Genomic DNA, 19872 nt, shown 5'->3' with positions numbered 1-19872 from the left:
CCAAGCAATTAATCAGATTTTGACTAAAGCAACTCGATACTCAGAAGTACTTTGGCGCCATTAAAGAGTCTCTGATACAAAAGTAATTTGTGTCTACAAGGGCTATACTTTCATCATAAAAACCTTTAACCAATGACGATGTATTGTTCAAAAGATGAAGGACTAGCTTTTATGTTTTCAAGGCAATATATTGACTTCAGGCGATGAAATGCTCTGAAAGAAGTTTTTGAAAAATTCATAAATATTTTCTCCCCGAAAAATTGAATGTTCAGTGGGATGGATTCCACTTGTTAGACTATAAAAGAGTCAATAACTTGAACAAAGACATGTTGCAAATTAGCACCTCAACTTTTACGGAAAGAAATTCACAGAAAAGGTGACATGAGTCAAAAAAATCTTTCCATTTTTATCTTTTCAACTTCATCCATTATACTAGAGTGTAAATCAACTCTTTCTAAAGTAATAGAAACACCACCTCCCCTCCCATTATGCTTTTAAAGTAATAAAGCATGTAACTCATTTTACAAAGTCATTCTTTAGTAAAAAAGGTAAACAACCCATTTTTTCAAAAGAAACAAGGTGATATTGTGAACACAAGAAATAATGCGAAGTGTTGAATTAAGTGATTAATTCAGAATGTTGACCATTTAAGTGATTTATGGCTCTAGTGGATGATTCAAAGTGTTGAATTAGTTATTGATCAGAAGAAATAATGCGTTTTTGAAACAATCCTAGCACATACTATACAATTTAAGGACTCACCAACCTTGTCAATGCTAGATATTTACATCAAAAGGACTTGATGAATATTGCATATTTAGTAGTATCAGTGTAGAACATCCTCACCCTATGGTCTCGTAGAGGCAACCATTAAAGGTTACAAATATGGTGTCTAAGGACAGGTTATGCGTAACAACCTTCCTATAAATGCTTGGGGGATATGCAATATTACACACATATTCACTTATTCGTTTTAGAACCCACAATTAGTCAACCATTTTTGCGTACTGGTAACTGGATATAAGCCTGACATTTGTATTCTTATGCATTTTTGGTTGTGCTATATATGTGCCACTACGACTCCACATCGTACTATAGTTGGTTATCAAAACGATTAAGTAGTTTTTTTGGATATGAATTTCCAACAATTATCCGCGTTTGAAAGCTTTAGCAGGCTATCTCTTATCCGCTATTTACGGATCATCATTTTGATGAGACAGTCATCCCGTCGTTAGGGGGAGAGAAAAAAAAAGGAAATCCCAAAGGAACGATAGGAATTATCGTGGTGTGTTCCCACTCTGTCTCATATTGATTCTTGTATTCCACAAATGTAAATGTTTAGTGAAAAGAATAATCGATTTTTTGAAATTGCACTGATATCGGTAACGTGACAAGATCATACATACCAGCTGAAAATGTGCCTTCAAGGTTAGAAATCCTCAGTATAGGGTATACCATAGACTAAGGTGTTGCAACTACACTTGGTGGAAGTGTAGTTGAGGTCGTGGCTCCATAAAGGAAGATGAAGAGACCACCAGGTTCGATCAATGCTCACCTAGAAAGGAAGCAGGTGAACAAGGCACAACCTAATATATCATTGATTAAATCATCTCATTATACTGTCTCTGATTATGTCCATGAATCAAACTGGAGGGCGCTCCAATGTTTAATGATTCCAGAGAACAATGAAATCTTAAAGGATTATGAGAACACACACAAGTCAATGGAAAGATCGTGCGAGCATATTAATGATTTATTATTTTCATATACAGTTGATCAAGGAAATTGAACACAGTGAGATCAAACCATGCTTCTTATTGTTAAAATATCAACAAAGAGCATATTTGGCCTACACAATCCAGGTAGAATTTGATTCTTTGACAAACATATAGGTATTTGGTGTGTTAGTGCTAACCAACCAAGTGTAAAACCTGTGGACATACATGATTATTTGTCACTAAGCGTAGTGAGAATAATGAATTCGTAAAATATAAAGACTCGCCTTGTGGCGCGAGGTTTCTCACAACGCCCTTGGAATTGTTTACTCTCTTGTAACGAACGTTATAACGTTCTGCTACTTAGTTAGCTTGGTAGTTTCAAAAGCACTTGAAATGCAACATTTTATGTGGTTATTACTTATCTCTGTAAAGATTACGAGATAAACATATCTACAAAAGTGTTTAATAGCATTTTCACCCAAATCAAATGACTATAGACCATAGAGTACATTTTCAATTAGATTGGAACGTTCACTTGTGAATTGAAACAATAAGGTTGATTTGGTATGCACGTCTAAGTGACTACTTGATTGGGAAGGGATAAACATGTAAGATATTGTGCCCTGCGTACTCACAAGAAAAGTTTCTGAATTTGAATTGTATCTATCTATGTCGATGGCATGGACATGGTATATACATACTCTTAATGCAATAACAGATGATAAAAGCTACTTGAAATTCAAAATTGAGATGAAAATCTGGGAAAAGGTCGGTCGGACACCGAGCTTGTGGTATATTATTCTACCGGTTTGCATATGTCCAAAGTTTTCAGGAAATTTAACAAGGACATGCATCCTGCTAACACTCTCATGATCAGTTGAGGTACAACTGAAAGTAAATGACCATTTCGTCTAAAGGAAGATGACGAAGATGTGTTGGGAGATGAAATTCCCCTATCTAATGCAATAGACGCATTGTTGTACTTAGCGTAATGTACTCGACCAAAAATTTCATCCTCAGTAAACTTATTAGCTAAATATAGCTTAGCGCCGATGCAATGTCTTTGAAATGGTATAATGAACGTAATCATATACTTAAAAAGGAACCATTGACATGAGTTTGTTTATATCCCTACAAAGACATAAAGAGGACTGCTAATGTAATTGCAATCCAAAAGTTATTGATTATAAAGGAATAACAATCTCTTCTCCCGTGAAAGTAATCAGGGAGAGATATGACTGACTTATTTACTAAGCCATTTCCTATATTCACTTTTGGAAAGTATATGACTAAACTCCTCTGAATGGAATCAGGGGGATATGACAATATCAGGGGGGACGATCCAAGGATATTATGTCGACATATTTAAACTCTAAAATGTGAAGCTGTATTGTACTCTTTTTCCCTTCGATCGAGATTAGTTTTTCCCACGGGGTTTTTGTTACTCGACAAGGTTTTTAGCGAAGCAACCATAACTACACCAACTACATGATAAATGATGAAGACCTGCAGATTGTATTGATATAATTGCTGATCAAAATCAAAGAAATGAAACTCGATAGTTTGTCAAGTGAAACCACTGCCTGAATCAGCACAACAAAGCAAGGATTGCGTCACAATAGTTTTCGGCACAAGTCAACTAGTAGTATTGATATTGCGTATCAATACTAGGTTTTCATCAATCATTTATGAACATAGATAAGATATTATGTATGGGTATTCAACAAAGGAATACTTTCGGACTTATCGCGTTGTACTCTTTTTCCTTCTTCAAGGTTTTATCCCACTTGGTTTTCCCTTGTCAAGGTTTTCACGAGACAACATATGCGAGTTCTATAATACCCCGATATTCGGCAGTGGTTGGCCGAATGGAATACAAGTAATGGATCGTCATTTCCTAACACCGAGGCCTTTTCAACACAAATGTTTCTAGAGTTGGTAGAAAAATATGCAGTTTTCCTTTCCTAACACCGAGGCCTTTTCAGCACAATTGGTTACATAGTTAGCAGAAAAATCTGCAGTTAAACATGCTCGGGCGGGAGTAATCCAGGGATGGGTGTGTTATAGCATTGCTCGGTCGAACTCGCAAGCGTTTCTATCACAAGCTTGTTTGTCAAGTTTGGTTTCCAAAACTATGAGTCTTGATTTCTAATCTACTTATAGCTAAGTCTCGGATTAGGATAATAAGTGTAGTTGAGCTTTAGACTCCACGACGTTCATCGAATGAAGACGAAGGATTACTCAAGGGAACTTGCGGAACTTTATCAACAAAGAGGTATACGGAGACTTGAACTTATCTATCATTCAAAATCTATCTATTCCATCTCCTATTTTGAGACAAAAGTCGTATTTCTATATAGACTTCAATTATACACATTTGCTATTTCGAGCCGAGTTTATCTCGCTTATCTATTTCTCGAAATATGTGTTGGTAAGCTTTCGCTTTGACCAAGTTCATCTTTACTCGTGACGAAAGTCATGTTGATTATTTCAATAACTTGAAAATCGCTTTGATGAAAATAGTTTGTGAACAACAACTATTTTAACATCCTCTAAGAAAGTTTTAATGATTGAAATGAGAGTTTAGAACAAGTAATCATGTTTGGATATAAACATAGTGTGTTCTCACATTTGTGTAAAAGTCCGAAACCGGGAACCTAAAGTATGCGTACCCGTATGCATACTGGCGGAAGTTTCACGTCCGTGAATTTTTGTTGGAGTTTGGAAGTGAAAAACAAACTCAATTCGGTCACTTAAGTATGCGTATCCGTTTGCATACTTAAGAAGGTTACTTTCTAAAATCGGTTTGTTCATGAACTAAAACATTTATATAATAAGGAATGTAATCTTTACAAACCGTGGCTATAATGTTCATGAATTAATTCGAGTAAATAAAAATCGATTGTGCTTCGGTTGTGTCTTGTATACTTATATGATATCTAAGCAATTGAACAACTCTCTAACTAGTTCATTTGAGTCATTTTAACTAGTTATGGTGAAGATGAATAAGGTTGATATGAGAGTGCTCATATGGCTAACCATTGGTTAACTATTCTTGAACCAACTAGGTGTGCACGTTTAGGTACGGTTACTCAAACCTAATTAAAGTGCATTTCATTTGTGTATAACAAGCCAAGTTCGATCTAACGGTTGAAAGATATTAGCTTGAATCTAATCAGGTTTTCATCTAACGGTGAATATTGAATGCTTTGTTACCAAGGTAACTTAGATTTAAAACCCTGATTTGAAATCTATATAAAGGAGAACTCTAGCAACTGGGAAACCTAATCCCCACACCTCCTGTGTGATACTAGTTGCATAAGCTAGAGTCGATTCTCCTTTAACCTTAGGTTTTTCACGAAACCCCGTTGGTTAACGACTTGAAGGCTTCATTGGGACTGTGAAGCCAGACCCAACTATTTTCTCTGTAGTTGCGTGATCTGATCTTGTCGTTTTCTATTGTGTTTGAGTACAATCGTAAGATTGGCTTGAGATTTATATCTCCGATAGGCAAGATAGAAAAGTAGTCACAAACACCTTCGTCTCATCGTTCGTGATTCCACAATATCTTGTTCCGTTAATCGATTAAGATTATTGTGAGGTGATTGATAATACTAGGCTGTTCTTCGGGAATATAAGTCCGGCTTATCAATTGGTTCATGTTTACCTTGATTTATCAAAAGACGGAACAAAAACTCGTAGGTATATCTGTGGGAGAAAAATTTATCTATCCAATAGACTTTCTGTGTGATACAGATTTGTTTATCAAGTCTTCAACTTTGGATCGTAGCAACTCTTAGTTGTGGGTGAGATCAGCTAAGGGAATCAAGTGCATAGTATCCTGCTGGGATCAGAGACGTAAGGAGCACGATTGTACCTTGAATCAGTGTGAGATTGATTATGGTTCAACTACATTCCAGTCCGAAGTTAACTTGTAGTAGGCTAGTGTCTGTAGCGGCTTAGTACAGTGTGGTGTTCAAATCTTGACTAGGTCCCGGGGTTTTTCTGCATTTGCGGTTTCCTCGTTAACAAAACTTCTGGTGTCTGTGTTATTTCTTTTCCGTATTATAATTTTTTATATAATTGAAATATCACAGGTTGTGCGTTGAATCGATCAATTGGTAAATCCAACCTTTGGTTGTTGATTGAAATTAATTGATCCTTGAACATTGGTCTTTGGTACCGTTCAAGTTATTTCTCTTGTATTCAATCAGGCTCGCAATTTTCTATTTATTTGATTGCAGATTGAATCGAGAAATTGAGATATAACTCTTTGATATACTTTTTATTAAGATTGAGTCTGACTGTCCAGTTGTTTCTCTTGAAAGTATATTGGAGTTAGTCCATACATATTGTTAAGCGAAATATTGGGTGAGGTTGTTAGATCCCCGCTTTTTCAATTGGTATCAGAGCAGGCAAACACGTTCAAGACCTCTTAAGTCTGTGTTTGTAGCAATCTGACTCTATGGACATAAGTACTATCTCGATAAACGTACTACCAGTTTTCGATGGCTCGAATTACTTATGGTGGAAAATTGCGATGCGTGCCTTTCTTCAAGCGCGTGATTTTCAATCATGGGTTTACGTTGTTAATGGCTATAATCCTCCGGTTGTTACAATAGGCACTGTAACTGTTCCAAAGGATATTGGTGATTATGATGCTACCCAGATTCTTGCTGCAAAGCAAAATTCTGACGGATTGAATGCAATCATCCATGCCATTACCCCAGATCTTCAACATTATGTGACTACGTTCACTCGGTCTAAAGATGCTTGGGATATCTTAGAAACCGTATTTGAAGGGATACATGTGAAAAAGAAGCTAGGCTTAAAAACCTAAATTATGATTGGGAAAACCTTCATATGACAGATGAAGATTCATTTGATGAGTTTAATCACAAAGTGTATGAAATTGTTAATGCATCTTTTGCATTGGGTAAGACTATTCCTGAAAAGGACATTGTGATGAAGATTCTCAGATCTCTGCCATCTAGATACGATTCTAAGAAACACGCCATCGTTTGAAGGAAATAACCTTGATGTGCTTTCCAGAAATAATCTTGGTGGGAAGTTAAAGATCTTTGATCATGAGCATATATCCAAATCGGGAAAGGATATTGCTTTCAAGGCACAAAAGAACACTAAATTGTTGGATAAAAGCAAAAGTGTTGGCATCTCTGATGATGATCTTTGTGAGACTGATTCTTCAGATGAAGATCTTGACAAGTCAGTCTCATTGATCACAAGACAGTTTAGAGATCTTCTTTTAAAGAGAAGTAAACAGTTCACTAGAGACAAACCTAAGTCATCAGTTAAACCCCATAATCGTGTTCAACCTAAAAATAGGGATACTGATGATAATGATGATGAGGATATGCCACAGTGCTTCAAGTGTAAAGGTTTTGGTTATTTTGCTAATCAGTGTCCAAATCGAAGAAAATACACTGGTAATAAAGGTCTAGCTGCAACTCTTGATGAAATGTCTGACAACTATGATTCTAATGAAGACGAAAAGTCAAGTGCTGCACTTCTTTGTGAAAATATTGATTTTGATAATTGTAGCAATACATACATCAATCTTGATATTCTTTCAGAATAAATCTCAACCGGTCTGGAAGAAAAAATGGATCTACCTGTTTCTACTGGAAACTCTTTTTCGGATTTTTCAGGTCCCACTATGTGTCTAGCCGCGTACACATCTCGGGCGTCTGAATCATCTTCTAGTTGACATGCTCTTATTGTTCTTTCAAAGTTCATGAACTTTCAAAGTTTTTTAAGTACAAACACAAATTGAGATATGTCAACAAACTTCAACGAAGAGCAAATCGATTAGCAAACAAGCTAAACCTTGTTCAAAAATCATCAGAGCTATGTAAACGCATCTCTTCTTCAAAGAAGTCCGTTTCCAAAGAAAAAACTAGACCATTAGAGAGAAATTTATGGTCTAAACACTATGAGAAACATGGCTTTATGAATTCCTTTCTAAAAGAATATGGTGGACAGATTATTGTTCACCCCAACACAACTTAATTGTGTTGGTTTGTGTATCTTGTCTCATGTGCCTAATCAAAAGAGACAAGATTATGCACACCTCAGGCTTTAGGAAAATAAATTCTTTCATATTCTTTTATTATTTTTTTCTTTTCGTGTTTTTGCTTTGCTGAGCATTGTAAGTCTGGAATTCGTGCCTCATTTTATATCTAATTGATATTGGAAAGGACATCCCTGTTTAATCAATAAAAGAGGGTTATTCTCGACAATTCTACCCTATTTAGGGTTGAGAGTTGTGCGTGTGCGAACTTGTGTTTAAAATTTTCGTAACCCTACATTCCTTTTTTCTTCCCTTGAAACTCTTTTTATCATAAGACTACTTGTTGAGATTACCTTGTGATTTTCTCTCACAATTCCGCTTGTGTGGATACTCCAAGCATTATGTCTTCTGATGGAAAAGATGTTAATATGATTGTTAAGCTATCAACCATGAAGGAAAAAGATAAACCTCCCTTTCCTCCAACTTTGAAAAGAAAAAGAAGGAATGTGAGGAAGCCAGGAGTTGTTCCTTCAAATTCTCATAAGTTTTCTGATGTTCTTGAGGAGTTGAAGGAAACAAGGAAGGAGATTTAGCAAATAAAGGCTTTTGTGTTTAAGACTCTTGAAATTCAGAAGGCCCTGGTTCGGCATCAATCAAGAAGGTTTGTTGATATCAACTCCTTTCTTCATGAACCTTATGTCCCAATGGCTGTTGACGGCAAGGAGTTCGGGGACGATGAATAATTTTTCAAAGGTCTTAATGTCTAGGAAACTTCTTATGAGAATTTATTCTTGTGTTTTAAGAAGGATAACTAGGGTTTGGAATAGCAATTATTGTGAGTACACATAGCCTTTATGGTTTTATATATTACAACTTGTTATGAAATATGTGTGTTTGCGTCCGTGAACTATGATTGTCCCATACGTGGTCAGCAGTTAAGTCTTTCATATGTCAGTATGCAAGTATTGATAAAAGATTGAATGAACTTTTGACAAACAAAAGTTAAGCCTTTTATGTCATTATGCAAATATTTATGGAAGAAAGGATGAACTTTTGTTTACAAAGATTAAGTCTATTGTATGTCATTCTGCAAATAGTGATGAAAAATAGAATGAACCTTTGTTTATTCCGCAGTATTGATCTTCTTTGATCCATATATTTATGTAAATACTGTGAGGCTCCATAAGTTCTTTTATGTGAGCATTTCCTATTAAATTAATCATGGGTTTCTTGAGAAAGTAAGGTCGCTCTTGTTGTTCTTTCGGGAATGACATTTTATGGGGGAGAGTTCTTATTTGAACTTGTGCTTAATTGCCAAATCTTTGTGGGGAATGCGGCTGTGGGGAATGCGTACCCGTTTGCATACTTAATAAGGTTACTTTCTAAAATCGGTTTGTTCATGAACTAAAATATTTATATAATAAGGAATGCAATCTTTGCAAACTGTGGCTATAATGTTCATGAATTTATTCGAGTGAATCAAAATCGATTTTGCTTCGATTGTGTCTTGTATACTTCTATGAGATCTAAGCAATTGGACAACTCTCTAACTAGTTCATTTGAGTCATTTGAACTAGTTATGGTGAAGATGAATAAGGTTGATATGAGAGTGCTCATATGGCTAACCATTGGTTAACTATTCTTGAACCAACTAGGTGTACACGTTTAGGTACGGTTACTCAAATCTAAATGAAGGTGCATTTCATTTGTGTATAACAAGCTAAGTTCGATCTAACAATTGAAAGATATTAGCTTGAATCTAATCAGGTTTTCATCTAACGGTGAATATTGAATGCTTTATTACCAAGGTAACTTAGATTGCAAACCCTGATATGAAATATATATACAGGAGCACTCTAGCAACTGGAAAACCTAATCCCCACACCTCCTGTGTGATACTAGTTGCATAAGCGAGAGTCGATTCTCCTTTAACCTTAGTTTTTTCACGAAACCTTGTAGGTTAACTACTTGAAGACTTCATTGGGATTGTGAAGCCAGACCCAACTATTTTCTCTGTAGTTGTGTGATCTGATCTTGCCGTTTTCTATCGTGTTTGAGTACAATCGTAAGATTGGCTTGAGATTTATATCTCCGATAGGCAAGATAGAAAAGTAGTCACAAACACCTTCATCTCATCGTTCGTGATTCCACAATATCTTGTTTCGTAAATTGATTAAGATTATTGTGAGGTGATTGATTTACTAGGCTATTTTTCGGGAATATAAGTCTGGGTTATCAATTGGTTCCTGTTCACCTTGATTTATCAAAAGACGGAACAAAAACTCGTAGGTATATCTGTGGGAGACAAATTTATCTATTCAATAGACTTTTATGTGTGATACAAATTTGTTTATCAAGTCTTCGACTTTAGTTCGTAGCAACTCTTAGTTGTGGGTGAGATCAGCTAAGGGAATCAAGTGCGTAGTATCCTGCTGGGATCAGAGACGTAAGGAGCACGACTATACCTTGAATCAGTGTGAGATTGCTTATGGTTCAACTACATTCTAGTCCGAAGTTAACTTGTAGTAGGCTAGTGTTTGTAGCGGCTTAATACAATGTGGTGTTCAAATCTGGACTAGGTCCCGGGGTTTTTCTGCATTTGCGGATTCCTCGTTAACAAAACTTCTGGTGCTGTGTTATTTCTTTTCCACATTATATTTTGTTCTATAATTGAAATATCACAGGTTGTGCTTTGAATCATTCAATTGGTAAATCCAACCTTTACTTGTTGATTGAAATTGATTGATCCTTGAACATTGGTCTTTGGTACCGCTCAAGTTATTTCTCTTGTATTCAATCAGGCTCACAAATTTCTATTTGTTTGATTGCGGATTGAATCGAGAAATTGAGATATAACTCTTTGATATACTTTTTATTAAGATTGAGTCTGACTGTCTAGTTGATTATCTTGAAAGTATATTGGAGTTAGTCCATAGAGATTGCTAAGCGAAATATTGAGTGAGGTTGTTAGACTCCCGCTTTTTCAGGGTGACCTCCTGGGAAGTTGTTGCTGGATTATTGCAGAGATGCCCGTTGAAAACCCCACACTGCCAGATAACCGTAGTGGCCAAGTGGGGACAGTATCAGTGGAGGGACGGGTCATCAAAAATTCAACCCTATTCTAAATTTTCTTAATATTGTACTCCTTTTCCTTAGTTCAGGTTTTGTCCCTCTGGGTTTTCTTGACGAGGTTTTAATGAGGCAATAGACTTAGATACGGTGGTCATCAAGGAGAGAACTACATTTGAACAACTACATCCGAAAGACTATATGTGAAGCACTACATATAAAGCACTAATATTGGACCGCACAAGGGAGAGTGTTGTCGGGATTTGGTCCCATGTATGTGAGGCCCATATAGATGTATCCAGGGTTTACCTCATAACCTATATATAGAGGCTTGAACCTATGTAACATGTAACTTATCTTAATCAATAAGATTTTCTCTTCTTATGTTCTTTCATATTCAGTTTCTACCTTAACATGTACTTAATTCTGGTGAGTAAACCCAATTTAGGTGGTTGATCTCCAATCCATTGATCAATTAAAGTTAGTATTGATATTCTATTTTTCGGCGATAGATCATATCATTAATTAGGGGGTAAATTGGGCTAGGCCGGGCAGCCTGATCCGTTTCTTAATCCATGCCATGCCAAACGAGCCTCATTATCAGCTACCTAGAAAGCTCGTCAAGCCCATTAGGTTAGGTAAAAATTCTTATAATGAGGCCCAAAGCTTGTCCAAAACCTATTTTATTAACAGGCCAGGCCAGACAGACCAAACAGGATACGAGTTTCTTGTATTTTTGAAGTTATGTAATAACCGATTTAACTCATGTTTGGAATTTATAAACTGAATGAACTATAGTTTAAAATAATTTTTAAATAATTAATCGTCTAATCTAAAATATAAATGAAAATGAAAAGTTTAATCCAAAATATAATCAAAACACATAACAATTTATTTCAATGTAAAACTAAAACTCTAAGGATTATTCAAACGGGTACCACGTCGGGTTGTTTGGACATGTACCAAGCCAGGCTATTTAAATCTAGTGAAAAAACGAGCCCGCCCGTTTATGTTAACCAGGCAAGGCGGCCCATGACGGGCTGTAACATGCTTTGGTCTCCTATGGGTATATGCAGGCTCGGGCGGGTACATGCAGGCCATGTATAGGCATTATTTACAGCCTCTATCATTAATATCATGACATTTTTATAGGAGACTTAAAAATAATTAGGGGAAACTTTTTTATACCAATCTAGTGAAGATGGTTACAGGGTCTTAAAAATAGAAATTGTTTATATTGTGATTCACCTTTATACTAAATCTAAACCTATATCCTTTTTTCATAATCATAACATTCCTCTTCTCCTTCTTTATACTACCGATTGAATTTTTTTTCATCGTTTTAATTTTGATTGAAACCAAATATCGTCGATCAAACAAATTTTATGATTAATTGTTTAAAATTAAAACCCATAATCCAGAAACCTTAAAGTTGAAACTTAGAACATCACAAAAGAAAATTTGAGTTAAATAAACAAAACTGATAGATAATAGTAGTTGTGATCCAAAATTAACATTTGATTGTTTGAAATCAAAAAATTGATCGGAAATTTTTCTAGGATTTACAGTTGCAGAAATACAATTGGTAAGTATAAAGTTGAAATTGAAAAAGCGGGGGTCTAACATCCTCACCCAATATTTCGCTTAGGAATTTGTATGGACTAACTCCAATATACTTTCAAGAGAATCAACTAGACAGTCAGACTCAATCTTAAGAAAAGTATATTTGAGAGTTATATCTCAATCTCTCAATTCAATCCGCAAACAAACAAATAATAATTTGCGAGCCCGATTGAATATAAGAGAGATAACTTGAACGGTACCAAAGACCGACGTTCAAGGATCAATCAATTTCAATCAACAACCAAAGGTTGGATTTACCAATTGATCGATTCAACGCACAACCTGTGGTATTTTAATTATATAACAAAATATAATGCGGAAAAGAAATAACACAGACACCAGAAGTTTTGTTAACGAGGAAGCCGCAAATGCAAAAAAACCCCGGGACCTAGTCCAGATTGAACACCACACTGTATTAAGCCGCTACAAACACTATCCTACTACAAACTAACTTCGATCTGGACTGTAGTTGAACCCCAATTAATCTCTCACTGATTCAAGGTACAATTGCGTTCCTTACGTCAGTGATCCCAGCAGGATACTACACACTTGATTCCCTTAACTGATCTCACCCACAACTAAGAGTTGTTACGACCCAAGTCGAAGACTTGATAAACAAATTTTTCTCACACAGAAAAGTCTATAGGAATAGATAAATCTGTCTCCCGCAGAAATACCTACGAGTTTTGTTCCGTATTTTGATAAATCAAGGTGAACAGGAACCAATTGATATATCGGACTTATATTCCCGAAGAACAGCCTAGAAATATCAATCACCTCATAATAATCTTAATCGACTAGCGAAACAAGATATTGTGGAATCACAAACAATGAGACGAAAGTGTTTGTGACTACTTTTCTATCTTGCCTATCGGAGATATAAATCTCAAACCAATCTTACGATTGTACTCAAACACGACAGACAGCAAGATCAGATCACGCAACTACAGAGAAAATAGTTGGGTCTGGCTTCACAATCCCAATGAAGTCTTCAAATCATTAACCTACAGGGTTTCGTGAAAAAACTAAGGTTAAAGAAGAATCGACTCTAGTTTATGCAACTAGTGAAAAAGCGGGGGTCTAACAACACCACCGAATATTTCGCTTAGCAATCTGTATGGACTAACTCCGAAATACTTTGCTAGAGAATCAACTAGACAGTCAGCCTCAATCTAGATAAAAGTATCTCAAGGAGTTAATATCTCTCTTTTGTTTTTGATATTACTCAAGCTAATAGAAATCAGCGTGTCCTAACAAAAAATAAGGAATAGTTGGACGGAACCAAAGACCAATGTCCAAGGATCAATCAATATCAATCAACAACCAAAGGTCGGATTTCCAATTGATGATCTTTAACGCACAACCTGTATTATTTCAATTATATAAAAATATAATGCGGAAAAAAAATAACACAGACACCAGAAATTTTGTTAACGAGGAAACTGTAAATGCAGAAAAACTCCGGGACCTAGTCCAGATTGAATACACACTGTATTAAGCCGCTACAGACACTAGCCTACTCCAAGCTAACTTCATACTGGACTATAGTTGAACCCCAATCAGTCTCCCACTGATCCAAGGTACAGTTATACTCCTTACGGCTATGATCCCAGCAGGACACTGCACACTTGATTCCCTTAGCTGATCTCACCCACAACTAAGAGTTGCTGCAACCCAAAATCGCAGACTTGATAATAAACAAATCTGTCTCACACAGAAAAGTCTATCAAAGGATAAATCTGTCTCCCACAGAAGAACCCTAGGTTTTTGTTCCGTCTTATGATATGAAATCAAGGTGAACAGGAACCAATTGATAATTCGGTCTTATATTCCCGAAGAACAGCCTAGATTAATCAATCACCTCTCAACAGTGTTACTTGTATAAACAAGAGGACATCGAGGAATTACAAACAATGAGACAAAGATGTTTGTGACTTCTTTATCTTTCCTATCGGAGAACTCTCACGATCTCAAGCCAATCAATAAGATTGTACTCGTACGATAGAAGATGCAAGATCAGGTCACACAATTATGATAAAAGTAGTATCGGTCTGGCTTCACAATCCCAATGGAGTCTTTAAGTCGTTAACCTGGTTTTAGAGAAAAAAACCCAAGGTTAGAGGAGAATCGACTCTAGCGAGCGCACTAGTATCACACAGACGTGTGGGGATTAGTTTTGCCCAATGCTAGATGTATCCTTTATATAGTCTTCAAATCAGGGTTTTGCCCTAGGTACAAAGCAATCACTATTCACCGTTAGATGAAAACCTGATTTAGGTTCAAGCTAATATTTCTAAACAGTTAGATCGAAAACTTAGCTTGTCACACACTTGAGATATATGTTTACTGGGTTTGTGAAAACCGTGCCCAGACGTGTACGTGTATGTTGGTTCAACATAGTAACCCAAAAGGTTAACCATATGAGCATTTCATATTAATCTTGTTCTTCTTCACCATAACTAGTTCAACTGACTCAAATGAACTAGTTAGAGAGTTGTTTAATTGCTATGAGATCTTATGTAACTGCAAAGACACAATTGAAACAAAGATGATTTGATTCGATTTGAATCGACTCATGAACTTTATATCCACGTTTTGCATACTGCATTCCTTAGTAATTTAAGTTTCATGTTCATAGCACATCTTTATATCATAACCCACTCAAGTTCGCAAACAAGTTCACAGACTTAAGGCAACCGACAGAGTTTCCAAACTCAGCAGAAAATCTCGGCAAAAAGACTTCCGCCAGTTCGCGGACTAGGTTCGCGGACTGAGTTCACAAACGAGTTTTTGGAAATCCCAGCAGAAATTCTCGGTAAGAGAACTTCCGTCAGTTCGCGGACTTGGCAAAGCCAATTCCTCCGGTTTCTCTCAGTCAACAAAGTTCGCAAACTTTGGATTAAGGAATAGGAATTATGCACATATGTGTTTCCATACAATGCTTATATCCATCATTGGTTATATAAGCCAAAACTCTCATTCCAACCATTGAAACATTCTTAGAGGACGTTATATAGTTGTTACACTATTTCTCGTCAACGCGATTTTCAAAGTGATTGAAACATTATGACTTTCGTCACTAGGTGAAGATAAACCTGATCAAAGCGAAACGCTTTACCAACACATGATTTCGAGATATAGATAGGCAAGATATACTCGGCTCGAAATATCAAATGTGTATGATCCAGTCTATATAGCATACGAATTTTGTCTCATAAGAAGTAGGAGATAGAGTAGATAGACTTTTGAGTGATAGATAAGTTCAAGTCTCCACATACCTTTTTGTTGATGAAGTTCCACGGTTCCTTGATTAGATCTTCGTCGTTGTATGATGAATATCCATGAAGTACTTGAAATCAACTACACTTTTCTATCCTAGTCCGAGACTTAGCTATGTAGACTAGAAATCAAGACTCATAGTTTTGATCACTAACATTGGCAAACATGCTTGATATAGAAACGCATGCGAGGTCGACCGAGATATACTCTAACAATCTCCCCCTTTGTCAATTTTAGTGACAAAACTATTAATACATATGGAATACAAAAAAGATAAACTTTAGTGGCTCCTATTTCATAGTCTAATCTTCAACATTCCCTGAAATCTTCGTCCTTCCAAGTATTCCAATGATCCCAAAGGTTGTAAGTTTAGCATCACCGTTGTTGAAGATCCGTAGTTATCATAATGAGAGAAATCAAGATTCTCGATCATCATTATACAGTGACATGGTATTATTATGTAACATCAAAGTCCAATTGCATCACGACTTTAACAATAATACTATGGTGATATGTATCACTCCCCCTTAGTCAATACTCCATCTCACATGGAAACCACTCCCCCTTACACAATGATTCGAAAACCATATGTATATGTAGTAGAACTATACATTAATTCTCCCCCTTTTTGTCAATAAAATTGGCAAAGGTACAAGAACGGGATCCTAATGAAATTTCCGAGAAGAGACGTTTCATAAACTAAAAAAAAAAAATACATACCAACTTAATTTAGATGCAATCATAAAGCCGAATCTAAATGCATTCATCAAGGAGTTTTAAGATACAAGATAACCCCTATAAAATTCCACAGCCGTAGCCGCAAAATATTACCGTTAAGCACAAGTTCAAAAGAACTCTCCCCCATCTGATGTCATTCCCAAAAGAACAACAAGAGCGACCTTAATTTCGAATGAAAAGAAGGATTTTTAATTGGACACCAAAAACTATAGGAATGATTTTCTATATCCAAAACTCAATCCAATTAATCACAAGTAAACCCATGATCAATTTAATTGGAATACACAGCTAAATCAAACCACAAAAGTGATCAATTTAATGGATTGTTCTCAACATAAGTAAACTTACGGAGCTACGACTAAGGTAATCATACGGAGATGACTAACTTAATCGTTCACATAATCAACATACGGAAAACCTTACGGAATATACGACTACATTAACCAATAGAACATGATTAGTATAGCCGTTCATATACTCAACACAAGGACTTGTGGAATATATGAATACTCAACTAGATTAATTACAAGAGAACCTACAATTAATCCAATTGAAAAACACAACCAAACTAATCACAGAAGTAATCAATTTAATTGTCAAAAGTTTTGCTCGACAAAAGAAGACTTTCGGAGCAAATAACTAAATAACCAACCAAGATGATTAATTTAGTTCAAAGATGCTCGACATAAAGTACCTTACGGAACAACCAACAAAGTTAGTCACAAAATAATCAACTTAGTTGTATCGTGCTCGACATAAGACACATTACGGAGCCTCAAAGTAATACATAAGATATGGATCAATGCTGATCATTACTGTGGAATACATACAAGGATCTATTTTATTTTTCCATCACTATTTGCATAACGACATAATAGACTTTATCCTTGTCACACAAAAGATTTTATCCTATTTTCCATCAAATACATGACTGCATAGGCATAACTTTTGTATTTGTCAAAAGTCCATTTGTCCTTTCATCAATACGAATACCAACTGAACGACTTTACTTTTGACAACATATGGGACCTTCAAGTTCACGGACGCAAACAATACATATCCCATAAAAATATTGCAATACTTCAAAATCAAACAGATTAATACTACAATAACATCATCCTCCAAATATTTTTAGAATTTAAAACCAATAAAAATAACACAAGAAGATGAAAACAAAAATAGCTATGTGTAGTCACAATCATCGCTATCCAAAACGCTAGTTATTCTTCCAACTAATCCAAAAAGAAGACATACTAGGTAACTAAACCTCTTAAAAATCATTTCACTTACCTTGAATATTCTTCTCGTATTCCCTATATTCTTCAAGCTCATCTTCGATTAGGTCAATCCTTGATTCAAGACTATCCATTTTCTCCTCAAGTCTTTTGGAAGAAACTTCAAGTTCATTTTTCAGAGCAAGAACTTGTTACAAGACGAGATTCATAGTTAAAGAGAGCTTATCAAACTGAGAGACAGTAGGGTTCTCATCAGAAGAAGAGACATGTTTGGCATAACACATCTCATTGTCAGAAGAATCGAAACGAATCTTCTTCGAAGGAAATAAAACCGTCCATACATCACTTTCTTTACTCGAAAGACTAGAGGAGGACATGATAGACAAGATGAAATGAGAGTGATGAAGAGGTAGATCTTTTTAAAAAGGAATATAGGTTTAGAAATCCCAGAAACACCCTTTTTACCAAACCCTAACATAATTTGGTTATCCAAAAGGCTGAAGCCGTTCACGAACAAGACCTGGTAAAAGCACAAACAAAAAATAACAAGATTATATCACAGTCCTCTTGTATATCATGATTCTTGTATAAGAGGAAGAGAACACAAGAATTTTTTTTCAACAAGATTACTGAGCATAAGGCCTCCAATCCAAGGTTGGACTGGGATAATCTTTGCAAAGAGAGAAACCACCCATTCCACTAGGTTTCTGCTTATCCATTTGAAAAGGAGAGTTATGAAGAAATTTCCTATCCATTGTAATCAAAGTTTTAAAAAACTTGACTGCATATCTTTGCAAATCCTGCACCGTTTTTGAAAACACCTTTAGATGAAAGGTAGACTTCTTTTTCTTTTTCAGCATACAACGGTTAGCCAGGCAGGACTGTTTTTGATTTATCGTGCTAATATGATCCTGAGATGAACTCAAATGAACAGAGAGATTTGGTAGATCCTTTTCCGAGAAACTCCTGGAGTTCAACACAAAATTAGGAGAGGTTTGCTGATCCAACTCATGAGACACAGACGGACATGTCATGAAGGAATCATGAGAATGATTTTCAGCAAAGACTGTGAGAGCAATCATAGATTTCTTCAGGAAAATAATCAAGAGTATTCATCCATGCTTTAGTTATCTCTCTTTCCTCCTTTTCTGGATCTTTCGAAGTGACCTGAACACTTTTATAGCACGTAAGACCAGTCTCATTAGTACGGCTTTTCTGGATATTCTTATCCTTTACATTGACTAACGGAGTTTCTTTTTGAGACTTTCTTTTGCTACGTATGAGTATTTTCTTAAGTGTCTGTATAAACAGAGACAACGTAGAAATAAAGCAATTCTCACTTTTCTCGTTCGTCAATTTAGGACGACAGGTCTTACAATCAGGAGAAGTGACATGATTTCTAGACAATTGATGGTCATCTCTTGACATGTATTCGCGATCGAAAATTCTAAGTTTTCCGATAAGTGTGTTTCACGAAAGAGTATTAAGGTTATTTCTCTCAACGATGGCATGTCTTTTGGATTCATATCTGGATGGCAGCGATCAGAGGATTTTCATCATAATTTCCTTTTCAGGGATGGTCTTACCCAATGCACATGATGCATTAACAATTTCAGACAGTTTGTGATAAAAATTGTCAAACGATTCTTCTTCTGCCATATAAAGGTCTTCCCATTCGGAATTAAGGTTTTGAAGCCTAGCTTCGTTTTCACTGGGGTTACCTTCAAATACGCTTTCCAAAGTATCCCAAGCTTCTTTAGATGTGGTGCACGAGGCCACATGATGTCGAAGATTTGGGGTAATAGCATGCAAGATGGCGTTCAGCCCGTCGGAGTTTTTCCTTGCAGCAATTAACTCGGCAGCATCATACATAAAAAATTCTTTAGGTACAAATGCATCTCTTTCCATAACAACGGAAGTTTCATAGCCATTCAAAACATAGATCCATGATTGGAAGTCACGCGACTGAAGAAATGTGCGCATAACAACTTTCCACCATAGGTAGTTTGAGCCATCGAAGACTGGTGGTACGTTTACAGAGATAACACTTCCGTTCATAGAGTCATATCGCTACAAACACAGACTGATGAGGTCTTAGCGTGTTTTCCTGCTCTGATACCAATTGAAAAAGCGGGGGTCTAACAACACCACCCAATATTTCTCTTAGAAATCTGTATGG

This window comes from Papaver somniferum, chromosome 5, assembly GCF_003573695.1.
Source record: "Papaver somniferum cultivar HN1 chromosome 5, ASM357369v1, whole genome shotgun sequence".
Classification (NCBI taxonomy): domain Eukaryota; kingdom Viridiplantae; phylum Streptophyta; class Magnoliopsida; order Ranunculales; family Papaveraceae; genus Papaver; species Papaver somniferum.
The sequence above is the reverse complement of the archived record's forward strand: the minus strand, read 5'-3'. Positions refer to the sequence as shown.